Genomic DNA, 12,516 nt, shown 5'->3' with positions numbered 1-12,516 from the left:
GAAGCTCCCAGTGAGGGAGAGAAACGCGTTGGCTGATCTGTTAGGCAAAAGTTATCTTTTCTATCCAAAAGAACTTTAAAGAATAAAGAAGAGTTCTTTTTATACACCTTTGCCTCTCTGGACTTTTTTTTGAAATTGTGCACCCCCATCAGTATTTAGAAGTATCTTGTGATCTGGAGCATAGTGGCGCCACCCAGCAGCTGACGCAGGGGTTGTTTGCACGATGGTTTCGACATATTATTGGAATTGGGACTGAGGTGTGGCATCTAAAGGCCCGCTGCTGTTTTTTCCTAAATTTGGTTCACAGCCTGTGGGTCCTTCGAGACCACTATCTATTGATCAGCCCAAGTCTACTATGAGAGCTAGTAATCACCATAGAGAAGGTCTCATTGCGCTGAATGCCGTGAATACTAAGTGCTCTGGACATGTCCTAGATCTGCCCCTGGCCGCATGTCCTTATGTCTTGGTTTTGGCCGGTGTCCCACCGCTTAGACCAAATCAAACTGAATCTTGGACCAAACTGCGCAATAAAACCGTAGATTGGTTATCCAAACATAGAGGTTTTAGCGTAGCCACGAGCAACAACATTATAATGGTGCGTAGAGTTGGGTGGGTGGGACGATCACTTAAGAACTTTGAGGGGGACTGTGTGGTCATTAATTTTCGAAATCCTGCGGTTGTTCAGACGATTTTAAGGGTGCAGGATCCATGCCCTATGTTTGCAACCACCATCTGGGCCTTGCCATTGGAATATTTTTACAAGCCTTATGTGAGTTCTTTGACATTGACTGTTCCCTCCATTTCTTTGTCTAACAGGTTTCAGGCACTTTTTTGTTTAGATGCTCAAGACTGACTATCTGTTAGCAATGCAGTACCTACGATCTTAGACAATTTGGTGGAAATACTGGATGATGTAACACATGTTCCCATGGTTAGTATACCGAATCCTATTACGTCCTGTCCCTTGAACCACCAGACTTCATCAGCTGGCATAGTAAAACCCAGTTCTACCTTAAAAATAATTGATGGAGGCATAATGAAAGTTTTAACATGGAATATTGCTGGTTTAAGGGCAGATCAGGACTCCCAACCACTATCTGTCCTTGATGCCTTTGACCGAATCACAAAGCAGGTCGCTTTGAACTTAACTGTGTCCCGTAGACCCAGGCTGCCAAAATTTTAAAAATGGTTTGATGAAACCTGTATGAATACCATAAGTAACTCATGCAGGAACTCAAGCAAAAACCTAGGGTAGCCCTACGGGTTCAGAATGCAAGGAGGGCATACAAACTTGCAGGGAAAAGGCGAAAAATGCAATTAAGGGAGATGGCGTGGGATGAGCTTATCAAGGCCAGTGTGCTGGCCAATAGTTCTAGATTCTGGTCTGTTGTAAATAGTCCATTGTTTGACAATCCACCAAACTCCAGTAAAAATTGTTTAGTTGCTGCTGAGAGGTTGTAAAAGGTCAGGCAGATTTCAATCGATAACCTTTAAGTATTACCCGGCGTTAGTCGCCTCGCATACCTCTCGAAATTATCAAACAGAGAGGCAGGCGCTGGAGACTGGAAGGCAGGAAACAGGAGTTTATTCCGTCGGAGCAGAACACATCAAATCAGACAACAGGGTATCGTCTCGAGGTGCTCTAACCGCATCTCTGAGGCCTGGCCTCTTATACACTGGTTTATGGCTTTATTGCATGAAACACATTCTTGTTATTACTTTGATGTACGGAAAGACATCCTCGGAATCCCCGCTTCAAGCCCGTTCCCACACACATCTACAGTAGAAGTCCCCACCCCGATCTCAGTAGATGATGACTGTCGCGCAGCTGGACATTCCGCCGGTTCCCGGAATGTGTGCGGCTGATCGGATCTCATGGGGTGGGGGCTTTGATCAGTCGTAGATCCTTTGAAGAGGGGCAGCTTCCTACTGTAGGGGGCAATAAACTGCATCCGCAGGACCAGGTGATGGCCTGGGATCGTGTCGGACAATCGGGCACAGAGGAAGGGGTTCATCAAAGGATGTGTGATCATGAAAGGGATGGAGGGAGGTGTTAGCCGGGTACGGGATGTGGCTCCGAGGCAGGGCCGCGCTGAAGGGGTGGTTTATGGCCCAAGCATGTGAGAGGGGGGGCTGTCAGTGCGTGGGGGATGCTTGCAAGGTCAGAGAGAGAGAGAGACGCGCTGGCTACTGGCAGTGGGCAGAGAGGCCATGGCATTCAAAATGGCTGCTACTTACGCACACATATGAGCCTGAAAAGGGACAAGATGGCGCCAATAATGTTCACGCCGCAATCTAGATTTTAACAAGGTGGGTGCAACACTTTGGGAAAGTGTATAGTGATGCGACCCCCAGAATTTCCCCAGGGACATCAGGTAGTGATTGCGTATGCCACCCTCTTGACTTTACTATTGATGAAGTCAATAAGGCGATCACATCTACCTTAGGGGGGAAAGCTCCAGGTCCCGACGGAGTACCGATGGGCCAAGATTTTAACCTATGTTTTTAATGCAGCCTGCCTGTCTGGTTTTCCCCTGTCTTGGGCCAAGGCGGTTATCATACCGATCTTCAAGAAGGGAGCAAGGGATGACCCGGCTATATTTCGCTCCTTGACTCCGGGGCCAAAATTATGGGGAAAGTTGTCCTGGCACGTCTAACAGAGTGGCTTGATCAAGCAAGTATAGTTTCTGATTTCCAATATGGTTTTAGGCAAGGGAAAGGTATGCTGGACCAATTCCTTCATCTCCATTTGGTGATAGGGAAGTATACAGTCGCAAAGCGCAGGGACCTCCATCTGTCCTTTATTGACCTAACCACAGCTTTTGACCTTGTTAATATATCAAAACTCTGGGTGATCCTTCAAGATATAGGGCTAGATGCTGACTTGATTTCTTTTCTGGCAGTCATCCATGAAAATACAATAGCGGCAGTGCGTTTTAATGAAGATGGTAGCCTGACTCATGGGCAGTAAAGAGAGGGGTCCGTCAGGGGTGCATTTTGGCCCCCTTCTCTTTTCACACTCTACATTTTCAGGTTAGGGGATTCTCTAATTTCTTGCTGTAAAGATATCCCTAGAGCCGGCACCAAAATGATTCCTGCACTTCTGGATGCTGACGATGCGGTGTTGGTGGCCAGGACTGCTAGGGGGCTGCGTATGCTTTTAAATTGTTTTATAGATTTTATGGAGTCATTGGACTTAATCACTAATTTTAAAAAGTCACATGCTATGTCCATAGGTTCAAGGAGGGCAATGAAGGTTGAATTCTATTGCAAGGAACTAGAGTTAGTAAAAGTCCCCGCTTTTCCATATTTAGGAGTACTCTTTGATGACCGGCGCTCATGGTGAACGCAGCGTGCACACAAGAGAATGTATTAGCTAGAGCTTCGGGCCACTTTAGACTTTGCAAAAACAATAGGATCAAAACCACTCCCCGCACTAAGAAGATTTATAATGCTAAGTATCTCCCTATAGCGACTTATGGGGGTGACATCTGAGGATACACCGATGTCAGAGAAATCCAGGGGGCCGAAAATACTTTTTTTGCGTATATTGCTTTCGGTCCCTGCTTCCACGCCAATTTTTAACATACATGAGGAATTAGGAGCCGGTTTTATTTCTGACCAGATTGCGGTTGCCCCTTTATTGCGTTGGTTGCGAATTTGGGCACAACCTACTCTAAATCTTAACCAACTGATCATACAAGATTGTCTCACCCTAGAAAAGGTGTTAGACATTCAGTGGATTAGATATATTAAGACCAGATAAAAAACCCTGACTGCCTCAAGTTATTTTTGAGCCCTATAGTATTGGGTCAACCAGCCATTAGAGACCTCAAGCAGCAGTTCTTAGACAGATGAAGAATAATAAGGGATGAGAACGAATTGAAAAAACCCACGGTGAGAAGATTTGCTACACTGAGCCTGGGTCGAGAGATGCAACCATATTTATCTTATTTAAACAAAACAAAACTTTTTGTTTTGACAAGATTTAGGTTGAATATGGTTCCCTGGCTCCTTGCTTTTCCCAAAGCGTATTTCAAAGAAGGAACATTAAATCATTGTCCTTGCGATCATTTTTCGGACCAGAACACTCTTCACTTAATATTCTTCTGTGCATATTATACTTCAATGCGCAGAAAATGTATCATTCCTTTGCTTAGAGGTTGTAACTTTGAACAAATTAGGCCGGCGCTGGTATATTTGCAAATGCTAGCTTCACCTATGGTCTGTTTTGGGGTAGCAAGCTTTCTAACAAGAGCAATCAGGCATAGGAATAGGTCACTAATGAACTCCCCTGTGGACACGGCTTTGAATCACGTTATCTAAATACTTATTCTTATATTTCTTATATGTAAAGTTGGACAAGTGTAAGTTGGGCTCATTTTATCTTATTTATTTAGTTACTACCAGGCCTAATTATGTGTTGGTGGGCAGTTTTTTCATTTTCAATGTTATTTACCTGCCATCGATTCTCGAGGTGCGCTCATTCTTGAATGAAGTATCGTATTACTCAATGGAGTGTATTTTATTCTATTGTAGATAATGAATTTTGAGTGGAGCAGGACTCTACGAAGATTAATAATTGTCTTATGTTTTTTTAATCTTTATGTCTGTCACATTGTACAAGACTGGGGACCTTAACTGATTTTATATCTATGTATTTTATGGTTGCAGATTTGATCTGTCCTGTTTTGTTATTTGTACTTTGATGGCTATAATCAGCTGAATAAAGTTAATCTTGACTGACTGACTGAGATGCATGTAGTTATCTTAAAAATCTGGCATGGTCCGGCCCTCCAGGACAGACTTTGGAGAACCCCGATTTAAAGGACTGCACCGAGGCAGATAGCAAAGGCTTATAGGCCCCTCCTCTGCAGTTGAAATGCCTTAGGAGGAAGGAGGTGGGCCGAGGGGGTGAATTATGACAGGGTCTCACATGACAGGAATGGAATGCAAACAATACAGTGACTGTTCCAGCTGTGTACCCAAAGGCAGAAAATCTAGCCTGATCAGAGTATTGAAGAGCGCATCTCTCTGGTGAGACAAGGACCTGTCCTTCAATCTGAGCAGGAAGTAATTACATCATCTGCTAGAGAGGAGATGGTGTGCAACTCTGTGCAGAGCTCCAACATGAGGTCCGGAGGGGAAGGAGAACGAGGAATAAAAAGGAAGGTAGCAAGGCAACACATGCGCCTGTATTGCCATGAGGTACAAAATGCTAAAGAAACAAGAAAGCCATACAATCATGAGTAAGGGCCTGACCTAAGGCCCATTCTGTGAGTTGTTTTGTTCACAATAAGTGTTCAACAACAGACAGCTAAAGCTGACCATAGGTGAGACCTAAAAAATGTAAGCACCATAATGGCAAGAAAAAAACCTGACATGATGAGAGAGAGCCTTTGCGATCTATGAAGACCAGACTGAGAATCATTACCGGCAAAATATAAATCACATGCACTCACCTGCACCAAAGAGTTTAGACGATGTCCAGGTTAAATGCTATTTAACCAAATAACCACCAAGGAAGGAAAGAAAGTTGCATATATTACAAAAGTGTTAAACCATTGACTCAAAATATTAAAAATTCTCATGGGAAAGGTGTATACCCACTTTTTCTGTACCTGAATAAAGGGCTGTGCATGTCAGTTGCAAGTGCATTACATGTGTGTTGCATGCCCGCTTGTGATGCAGAGGGCCCCACTATAGAGAGTGAAAACTCACACCAATGTCTGCATCCCACTCATCCTGGTGGACTGGGAACTACACATTAGGGGGTTGGAATTCCATGACACATCACAGGGAGGGGCGATCCTTTGTTACCACACTGAGTAAAAGTTTCAGAAAAGAAAACAATGTAACCAGCATGAGCACTAGGCGTGAAAGGTATCATGGCCTTTCTGGAGGATAGGTCTTTTCATCTGTTCTCAGGTGACGCCCTGTCTGAACCGGTCCCTCTCAAATGTGGAGTCCCAGATGGCTCATCTTTGAGCCCAACCCTTTTAAATGTCTATATGCATCCACTGGCGGAGACGTTTGCCCCCTTTGGGATCCATTTAGTTACATATGCCAACGACACCCAGTTGGTGGTGGCTCTGACCCAGACCGATCATACGTCCCCGGATCTTCACCACTGCCTTGAGGAAGTCACTAATTGGATGAGTCTTTCCCAACTAAAACTCATCGGTGACAAGACTGAGATTATGTGACTTGGTAACGAGCTAAACTTTAAAGCCAACACCATGTGGCCTGCCTGTATGGGCCCAGCACCCACACCGAAAACAGAAATAAAAAGCCTCGGTGTTTGGCTGGACCAAGATCTTTCATTCAAAGTTGAAGTGAGGAAAACTACTGCACTCTGTTTTGGCTTCCTAAGAATGATTCGCAAAGTTTTGCCACTACTACCAGAGCAAGCTAAAAAAACTCTGGTCCAAGCACTTATCCTATCAAGGATAGACTATAGCAATGCCCTTTACATGGGCGCCCCCCTCACGTAATCTCAAAATTGCAGACCGTGCAGAATTCTGCAGCAAGGCTGCTTATGGGAACCCAGAAACAAAGCTCTGCAAAACCGGCAGTACGCATGCTCCATTGGTTACCGGTGCAGGAAAGAATCCACTTCAAGGCCCTGTGTGTCGTCCATAAGTCTCTAGGTGGCAATGGGCCTCCCATTATCAAATCCTTGATCCTCCCTTACAAGGCCTCCAGAAGCCTTTGCTCGGAAGAGATGTACCTCACAGTGGTACTATGGGTAAAGATGGCCAGAAGTGGAGGCCGTCGCTTTTCATATAATGCATCCAAGCTGTGGAACAGCTTGCCGTTGCAGCTGCGAGACAACCCAACCACTTAGCTTTTCGTAAACAACTCAAAACCTGGCTCTTTCCTTAGAAGGCAGTCCCTACTCTAGTGACCATACAGTGCTGGGATGCTTCCGGGTAGCCATGCGCTATATAAAAACCCCTTCTATTCTATTCTATTCTTCTAAAGGTAGTAGTTCTGCTCTTATCCAAAGCAGACATTAGAAAAATGTGTTAAACTTTACAAAATCATTAAAAATAATAGCTAGTCAAACTTAGGAGTTAGCCTTCAATGGTAATATGTGGCTCAATGTCACTGGGACAAAGCCACTCGAATCCTGTGTTTTTTTTCTTTTGCAAATCTGAATAGAACTAAGACTATAATTCCCTCCCAGAATGCTCTGTGTTGTGTGTAATGAAAGCCCGAGCTGCAAACGAGATGGCACAAAGACATCTTATAACTATTTTACCAGGATCTGATGGATCCCATTTCCCTTCTTTTTTCAAACTACGTTTGAGTGGCCAACAATGTATTTATCATATTAAAGAACATTCAAGTATAAAAAAAGAAGCTTAACAAATGCTTAAATCGGATGCTAAATGCTAAGGGATGAGCAGTGAGACCTTGCTTACGGAACAGCTCCCACCTCGATTGTTGGGGAGAAATTCCACCAAAGAGGGCTTCAGAAGAAGTCCTCATACTGTCACATCTGGATGGCTTTAATACCCTACGCCGTGACCTCTCAAACTTCACACTGACACCCCTTGTGGGCATCTCACATGCTACAGTATGTCTCATCCAGAGCTTGAAGAATTATGATCACATCACCCGACCCTGTTGGAACTCTATTGGCTACCTTTGCCAGCCTGTACCATCTTCCAAACCAGATTGCGTCATTTACAAAGCAATCGCAGCCAACACTGCTGCTTATCTTGCAGGAAAGCTCACTATTTCTGATGGTTCTTGGCACACCCACAGCTAGGACACAAATAAGAAGCGTAAAGGGAAAAAATCAAGACAACATGCTTTTCACATTTGTGCACCCAGTATCTGGAACAACATCCCCATATCCATAAACATCACCACGACGCTGCTCTAATTTAGGAAAGAGTTGAAGACTCACCTCTTTAATGAACACAACATCAACTGCCCATGACATCTCCTATTTCTTACAGATTTTAAGCTTACCTTTGACCATGTACAGTGTTTTTCTGCCTGTTGGTTAGGTGTGCACTATAGAAATACCGCATAAATACATAAAAACAAAACAATGTGCCGGATATGTTGCAACCAGTACTGAAAACGTATGGTCAATAATTAAAACACTGATCTTTCAATGGTAGCAGCCAGAAAAAAGTTTCCCTTGATAGTGACGTACATTTTCTGTTTTAAAAGAGGCCAAGAGGCAAAGAAAAAATCATATTGTTTTTATTTTATAAACAACTGAAGCTAAAAAGTGAGAGTTGTACATGTAGCTTTCCTGCTGCAGTGAAATTCGTTGATTAATGGCTACACTTCGTGAAATAACAGGGCGAGTATATGTTTTTTCCTTGCAAAAATTATTAGAAAACAATAGAAACAAGATAATTTCTAAAACTGAATGTGTGTCAGGATGGAAAATATTTTTCAAGAAACTACAAAGATGTTTAAAAAAGAAAACTGAGAAGAAGTAAAGAGAAAACAATTTCTCACTTCACAAACTTGGAGAGCGGTGGCAAACAATAACCATATAAATTCATGAATTGATGGCCCCTGTTGACGTGAGGGAGGAATCCAACAGAGACAAGGGAAGAAAATAGGGGCATATTATCAAGCCTGTGCGCTAAAATTATCGCCGCTTTATCGGCCGAAAACGGCCGATAAAGCGGCGATAATGGGCTTGATAATATGCTCTGTGGAATTCCAATCGAAGCCCATGTTAGATGTCTTCACATCTAACATGTGCTTCGATTGGAATTCGATAGAGCATATTATCAAGCCCATTATCGCCGCTTTATCGGCCGTTTTCGGCCGATAAAGCGGCGATAATTTTAGCGCACAGGCTTGATAATATGCCCCATAGTTCCTTTAAAGCACTGCAATGCAAGGTCTGATGTCATCAGTAGAAGGACACCTCATCCTATCATAACACTTTGAGGCCTAAATGCTCCTAAGTGGGAAGAAACCACATTCAGTGAGAAAAGTAATTGAATCTGGAACAGCCAAGGTAGAGACTACAAAGCCATCTAATCAAGAGCAAAAGGATGAAGAAAAGCCCACTCTAAGTAAATGTAATGTATCGGAAACTCTACATCTGGCCACCGGCAGCTAAAGCTGTGTGTAGACAAGACCTTAAAACATAGGTAATTAATACAAGTTACCCAAGAAGGGCAGATAAACTGTCAGAGATGCAATGCATCAGAAACGGTGGCACAGGTTCAACGCACTTGGAACCCAGTGTTGCTATTGGGGCATATTATCAAGGGGGTTTATCTCTGCTTTTTTGGCTTTAAAAGCCAAGAAAGCGGAGATAGAATTATCTCCCTATTACCTAGCTGTCGCTAACACCAGTTAGCGACAGCTAGTAGGTGATAGCGACCATCTTGGGTCCCGCTTTGCATGTCAGTGATATTTATCACTAATGACATGCAAAGTGGGCGTGCCAAGATGTTAGCGACTGGAAACAGTCGCTAATATCGCTATCTCCTATTACCAACTTTTGGAGATATTCGCGCTAAGCGCGAATATCTCCAAAAGCTAACACCTGCCCCTGAGCAGTTCTTAGCCATGTTATCCTTTGGGGCGTGGATAACATGGCTAAGAGCATTAGCTCGGTAATGCATGAATATCGCTGACTTTTCAGCGATATTCATGCATTTCGGCCGTTTTTTATCACTTAGGAGATAAACCTTGATAATAGCAAGGTTCCTAAGCAATAAGAATCGCTGTTATCTCGGCGATAAAAATATCGCCGCTAAACCAACATAGCGATAATTATCGCTAGTTGTTGGTAATATGCCCCATTGTGTGTAATCTCACCAAGCGCTAATTACATTCGCATCTGAACACAGGTATTTTTTGCATAAAAAACAAACAATTTGGCGTTAAAATATGAAGAGTAAGGTGCTCCAAGTTTTTTTTTGCCCATTTTGTGTGCCCACACGCATTTGTTTACAGTAACCTTTGTAAAGGTGGTGGTTAGTCCTGTTGCAAATGCATGCAAGCACAACTTGAACTCAGTTTATGACAGGTACTGTAGAAAAAAGATCATTCACAAAAACTTTTGATCTACTGCTTGTGCCTGGGAGACCATCCATATATTTTTGAAATATAATTGCAGTCACTTATCACCACTTTCCAAGTTTTCTTTTTTTTTACCAATAGACACAAATGCACACACATGCATCTCAGCGGTATATGCACAACACTTTTGATCAAGACCTGCGCTGCCTCTTCTCTAGAAAACCTTTGGGGCATGGGAGTGGAAGTGTCTCACAATTCACAGGCTTCCTTCCCATGCCAGCTCTCCGCAGCCCATTGCTGTCGGTTTAACCACAAGGCTGTCTGTGTCAGCAGGTGCCTCACATGGCTCTACATCTGCCAAGGATCCGGTTATGGCATGCTTTGTGGTAAGCTGCCCTACTGTCCCACTCCTCCTGCTTCCTCCTTTCACCCATGATTGTCAGGACCTGGATGGTGTCTCCTACCACAGGAAGTTGTGCAGAAAGGCTCTGTGGTTCTTCACCCAGTGTTTACAGTTAAGAATGACTCTAACTTTAGAGAAATCTCAAATGGAACCACATGGGGCCTAAAAACATAAATTGAGCAGGGGAATGCTCAGTTAAGATATATTCTCCACCTCCGTTTGAGACTGACTGGTGTCTTAAATGGTTGGAGAGCAGCAGGAATGCTTTCTTACCACCATAGACAGTGGTAAATGGCTGCCTGTCACTGGAACCTTACAGGCATGTGGTGCTTTTGGCTGGAAATAGATTAGCATATTTTGGCATATGTAAAGTAAGCAACAGCACATAACACAATGTTATACACATCAGCATAATAGCACATTTACAACATAACATAGCTATCACTAAAATAGATCACAACACAACAACCACAGTACAGTACAACAAAATGACATTGTAATAATGCCAGACGAACACACAGCAGCTCAAAAACAAAAGCATATATTACCAGCGTAAAATAAATGACCCACAACAAATGTGCACAAATGTTCTTCTCAAATACTACCTTCTTTATAATCCAGTTTTAATAATGAGATAGTAAAACCTGTTGGGAGTGGGAACTGCCTTAGCTTACCATGATCGACATGAATTAGTGCCAGTCAAAAATGTTTTGAGATTTGAACCGAGATATCACACAATGACTGACATGATCATTGAGGCAAGTAAATGGAACAGGGGCAAGACTTCTTAGCCAGAGAAGGCCTCAAGATATCTGAATATGACACACAATATCAGAGTTCTGGCTGAGAGGAATGATGAAAGTGTGATACCTGTGGAACGATTAGCTCTAGTAAGAGGTGTGTAACAGCGGCAGTGTATGAAATTAACTTACAGCACTTGATATGGCAATAAATTGACAAATATTGAACTGGTGTAAGAATGATTGTAAAAAAGCAACAGGTTCTTATCCCGGCTACTTATCTTTTACACTATATCTGAACATTATCAGGCAAAGCATTTTATCACACTACAATGTCACACAATTTTTGAATCAATGAAGATACTTCAAAACAGGAGTTTACTAATTGTAGGGGGTGATAACAATAAGACCCGAGAACCTCTATGTAGGGCAATGTTATTTGAAAAATTGTGGCCTCCTTGCATTTAGTTAAGCTGGCATCAGGTCCTGAATTAATGTTGAGTTTCATGGGTGAGTGTATGTATGGCAATTAGATTAAGGAAGAGACCCAAACAGATAGGTGGGACTTTTTACTCCCACCGCTGTCTCCCGAGAGGTTTAGTTACGATTTATATTGTAGCCTGGCTGCATTAAGGCCACTAAAATAATATAATGTCACTACCATCTACTCACCCTTGACATGGATTATCTTCCCTCTTCAATATGCAGAGCCCCTTACCCCCTCTTGAGCAACCTCACCTCTCATCCAGAGGCATGGTGGTGAGAGAAAATATATATCTATGACCAATGCGCAGAGGTCCAAATAGAATCTTTTGACATGATCTTTCTTCTTAACTCCTTATCTTCAGAAAGTCTCGCCTTCTGAATTTTAGGGAATATTGCTCTGATAGTGAGTTTATCAGGTAACTGCTTGGGATGAATCTCATTAGTACCTTTCTGTGTCCAGGTTGGGAGTTTTTGAGTTTTTCTATAAGATGTGACTGGTCCACGAGGCGACATAGAAAAACAATTCATTGCAAAGTTACTTGCCACCCTCTAGTCTTTAATGTCGAGCAGCAAAGATAGTGAGAGGGATTCTTGGGGCAGCCCCAGACCTCCAGAGAACTTACACGTAGGTGTGAAGAATTAGCTTTGGTTACAGCAAAAGGAAGTTTTAATTCAGAAATTGATGTTTTGCCTTAGCCAGAGTTCTTTGAGCTAGATTGAATGGGGATTTATTGCAGCAACTGCTGTGAACAAACATTGGAATGTTGGTTCTCGGGGCTTCCATCGGCCATTAGTAGCTCGGAGCACTCCATTGTCTTCAACGGAGCTCCCAACATTCCAATGTTCTAATATAGCCTTATAGCCTGCCAT

At 43.0% G+C, this 12,516-nt stretch overlaps 1 long non-coding RNA gene across 2 annotated transcripts in view; it reads right to left on the bottom strand.

Moving 5' to 3' along the window:
• The window catches only part of LOC147692616 (uncharacterized), a 129,895-nt gene that overhangs the window by 80,745 nt on the left and 36,634 nt on the right, over positions 1-12,516 (bottom strand). The window lies entirely within an intron of this gene.

The sequence above is a fragment of the Lissotriton vulgaris genome, chromosome 9 (assembly GCF_964263255.1).
Source record: "Lissotriton vulgaris chromosome 9, aLisVul1.2, whole genome shotgun sequence".
Classification (NCBI taxonomy): domain Eukaryota; kingdom Metazoa; phylum Chordata; class Amphibia; order Caudata; family Salamandridae; genus Lissotriton; species Lissotriton vulgaris.
Note: the sequence above shows the minus strand (reverse complement) of the source record. Positions and strands in the feature narration are given on the sequence as shown.